We start from the raw sequence: 4648 nt of genomic DNA, 5'->3' as shown, positions 1-4648 counted from the left end.
TCCCAACTTGCCCTTTTGTGTATATTGGGGGAAGGGAAGTGAAGGCACAGGGATGCTGGAGAGGGACCAGGCTTTAGAAATATCTAAAATGGCTGTATTTCTTTCAACAAATTGAAAATAAAATAAGTCTTATACGGCTAATGGACATGTAAATTGGTATAACCTTTCTGGAGGGCAATTTAGCAATGTCTCAAAAGTCTTAATATTCTATATAAACTTTAATATTTCAATTTAAATGAACTTACACTGAGGAAATAGTAATGGACAGTGTTCACTGAGGCATGAATATCTTTGTGGTAAGAACCGGAAAGTGAAAGTGAAGTCACTCAGTCATGTTCGACTCTTTGCGACCCCATGGACCCCCCTACCAGGCTCCTCCCTCCATGGGATTCTCCAGGCAAGAGTACTGGAGTGGGTTGCCATGTCCTTCTCCAGGGGATCTCCCCGATCCGGGGATCAAACCCGGGTCTCCTGCATTCCAGGCAGACACTTTAACCTCTGAGCCACCAGGGAAGCCCATTACATATACATTCCTTTCAATTCTCCTAGGGTTACCTAATAATTTGTTATTATTTGTATTCAGTATTTACATAAATATGACTGACTTTATATGATGACTAACATTATTCACAGTTGAGTTAATGCAGTGTAATTTCTGAAAACTTTTATTTTTCCTGAGGTTCATGATTGCCTCAATTTTGCTTCCTTAATTAGAAAAAAATATGCAGACCAGTAATTCGTCTCCAGACTCTCTAAAACCTAAAAACCTCTTGACCCTATATTTATAAACACATGATAATGTATCTGTTTTCCTTTCTGAGACATTCCACCTGAACTATCACCTTTAGGCATTTCTTGTTGACCTCATGCTATTCTCCCTTCTTTCTTTTATATGGTTATGTTTTAGCAACTTTATCATTACTCTTTAAGTAAAATAAAACGACCTCTTCCCCCATCGACATCAGACTCTACCTGTCAAGAACCAGAAATCAGTCTAAATGTCTAACAGTAACTAAATAAGCATACATCTCTGCTGTAGACTAAGTTGTGTCCCCTCAAAACTTGTAAATGGAAGCCCTCACCCTCAATGGGACTATATTTGGAAAGAGGGCCTTTCAGACGATAATGAAGGTTAAGTGAGGTCCTAAGAATGGAGCCCTAATCTGATAGGACTGATGGCATTACAAGAAGTAGTAATACCAGGAGTGTACACACCAGAGAAATGGCCATGTGAAGACACAACAAGAAGGCAGCTGTCTGCAAGCAAAGAAGAAAGTCCTCACTAGAAACCAACCTTGATCTTGGATGTCTGCATTGTGCACTGCAAGGAAATAAATTCTGTTGTTTAAACCATGTAGTCTATGGTATTCTGTTGTTTAAACCATTCTGTCTGTGGTATTCTAGCAGCCTAATGCACCCCCAAAGGGAATAGTAATGATGATGGTGATACAAATAGATGCTTATATAGTACTGACTATGTATCAGACAGAGTTCTATGTTCTACACAAATGTTAATTGACTTAATCTACTCAAGATTATGTGGGGGTTCTTTTATTATTTCAATTTTATAAATGAGAAAATTGAATCACATCGAGGTTATGGAATTAACCCATGGCCATACATCTAATAGGTAGAATTGAGCCTAGGCAGTCTGGCTCTAGAGGCCACGCTCTAAACCACAAATGCTACATCTTTAAGAAAACATTGAGAATTATGGTATAAATGGGTACTTCTCAATGGCTTAGCAGGAAAGAGTTCACCTGAAATGCAGGACCTGCAGGAGAAGAGTTTGATCCCTTGGTTGGGAAGATCTCCTGGAGGAGAGCATGGCAACCCACTCCAGTATTCTTGTCCAGAGAATCCCATGGACAGAAGAGCCTGGAAGGCTATAGTCCATAGGGTTGCAAAGAGTCAGACATGACTGAAGCACGTTAGCACACACAACTGAATATAAAGATGATAGTAGATACTTCTGAAAGTTACAATATATACAGTGATGTGCATAATTTCATATCAGTACAGATGTGTAACTAATGTTCCATATATATGTATATCTTCCAAAAATTATCTGTGGCCATCTCTGAGTGATAGATATAACAACTCTTTTTTTTCCCTTTCTTGGCTATTATATATTTTACCCAGTAAGTCTGTGCTTAATTTCATTTGAAATTTATTATAACATATTTGCTTAGAGTGGGATATTTAAGTAGTTAAGTAAAAAGTAAGGTGAGGAATGAAGTGGAAGAAATTCATCCCTCTAGATGGAAAGGAGTAAAAATCAAAAGCTATGTTTTGAGGAGTAGGGTAGAATCTGAATGATGGCCAAGAAGGTTTAGTCAGAGACATCAAATTTGGGGTTGTTGAGGATCCAGAGTGGAAATTAAAATCAGCAATTTACAGATCTTAAACCTATATGATCAATTTATTAATTTGTCACCATTTCTATTGACTAGTTTAGGATTTATGATTTGGCTAAATGCCTTCAATACAATTACAAATTCTGTGTGAATTGGTAACAAAGGAAACAATAAGAATATCGTAGCTGTTACAATTGTTGCTACGTACTTGTGCTCCCAGATATGGAAAATAGTGACATTTATAGGTGACCTGGATAAGACACCATTTAGAAATGTTTTTTTTCATAGCTCAGGAGCTGACAAACAAATGGAGGGCACAGGGAGCCCTGGGACCCAGGGGACACTTGGGGGAGGGCTGGGGGAGTTTGGTAGTGGGAGGGGAGATTGACTTGCCTGGGGGCACTTGAGTATTAGAAAATGAAAGTAATTTCAACTGTCAAGGATCTGATAATCAGAGAAAACTAGTCCTGCTGTGCAAGTCACGTGTCCCCTTGGTGCTCAATTATGGCTATCTATAAAAATATTATAGGTCAAATCCCATCGTGTTGAACTTGAAGGAAAGTACGAGATCTTTTACTGGACTGGAATGTACTGTAATCAACATCATTTGAAATCTCATTGCCAGTACTTCTAGGTCATTCCCCTAAGGTCAAGGGCTGGACATAAAACAAAGCAGGAGCCAAATTCCCTCAAAGATGAGATGGTTCATTAAAGTTGCCCAAGCATGCAGACCAAGGCAGAAATGTGCTCTTGCAGAAGCCAATCCTCTTTCCTCTTTGACATTTCCCTTTTGGTTTTTCTTACTCTCCAAAGAATTGGGCCAATTACAATCCATTGTATTTTTTAATTTTAGAAGAATCATATTTCACTCCTTATTTGTGCTATACTCGCTAGTGTGTTATATTTTTTTTCCAGTTCATGTTACATCACACAGCCAGGTGTTAGATATTTTCATTATCACAAAACTGGTAAAAGAACCTTGATTGTACTAATATTACATATACATATTGCACACACAAATATATATGAGAAAATTTCAGTATAACAAGACCAAAAAGTACTATTTACCATGGGCCATTGGTCAGAGCATAGAGATATTTTCATTGGACTAAATTTTGGGTTTCAGTGTGGTTCATAATAATAGTATTTGTCTTATAATAATAATGTATAAACCCCCTACAGTATAATAAAAAGCAACATTTCCCAGTGAAGGAATTGAATTGAAAATATAAATGTGAGCCTCTAAAGCTTCTATAATACCAAAAGCTGATTGTGTATACGTGACTCAACTATGAAAGTTCTCGATGGTGAATGTTTAATAGGATTCCAAAGAATATCAAGGGAGTTTCATATATTTACTCACTCAACACATTTTTTTAGCACTTATATGCAGGCTATCATTCTAGGGTATCATAAGAATGAACGAAAAATAAACAAATTTCTGCCTTTATGAAGATAACATTCTAGTAACTAGTAAATAAATCTAGAAAATAAATAAGATAAATAAGAAAGTGATTCTATGTTAAAGAGAGACATATAATAAGGGAAGTAGTACTAAACGGGTTTTTTTAGAGGGGGGAGGGTGTTGTAATTTTAGAGAGTGTAAGGCAGGAAAGAGTCTTTACATGAGGCCCCTTTGTCATGTGACTATCCTTTAAGCAGCCCCTGCCCCATGCTCTGCTCATCTCTAACCTACACATACCCTACAAATCTATTTTCTTTTCTTTTTTTAAATTTTGGTGTACTGCATGACATGTGGGATCTTAGCTCCCTGACTAAGGATCGAACCCTCACCCCTGGCATTGGAAATGCATAGTCTTAACCACTGGACCACCAGGGAAGTCCTTCAAATCTTTTGATCACATAATCCCTTGCCTAATCTGTTGCTTCTTTCCAAAGATCAAAGAAGTAAACATGAAGAATAAGTAATTAACAAATGACCAGATCTCTTCCCTAGCTTCCCCTTTAGTAATCTCAAGAACAAGCTGTGTGAATAAGATAGTATTTAAAAAAAAAAAAATCTCGCAGTCAACAAACCTGCACTCAGTGAGGAATGACAACACTGATCCCCCTCTCAATGACTGACTGAGATTACTTTCCCTTTTCCCCTTTAAATCTTTCATGGCTGAGACGAATCTTCAGGGGTGGTTTTGGGGGGACACTGAGTCACCATCTCCCTAGATTGCCATCATTCTAATTAAAAGCAATTTTCTTGTCTACCAACATTTGCTCTCATGAGTGTTGGTCTTTGAGTGGCAAGCAGCAGGACCAGAGTTTGGTAAAAAGAAGTA

At 37.7% G+C, this 4648-nt stretch overlaps 1 non-coding gene across 1 annotated transcript; it reads right to left on the bottom strand.

Moving 5' to 3' along the window:
- Window positions 1-440: 440 nt before the first annotated feature.
- Window positions 441-513, bottom strand: TRNAS-GGA (transfer RNA serine (anticodon GGA)). Its single transcript has one exon. It is a non-coding gene; the product is annotated as a tRNA-Ser (tRNA).
- Window positions 514-4648: the final 4135 nt, after the last annotated feature.

This window comes from Ovis canadensis, chromosome 2 (assembly GCF_042477335.2).
Source record: "Ovis canadensis isolate MfBH-ARS-UI-01 breed Bighorn chromosome 2, ARS-UI_OviCan_v2, whole genome shotgun sequence".
Taxonomy (NCBI): Eukaryota; Metazoa; Chordata; class Mammalia; order Artiodactyla; family Bovidae; genus Ovis; species Ovis canadensis.
Note: the sequence above shows the minus strand (reverse complement) of the source record. Positions and strands in the feature narration are given on the sequence as shown.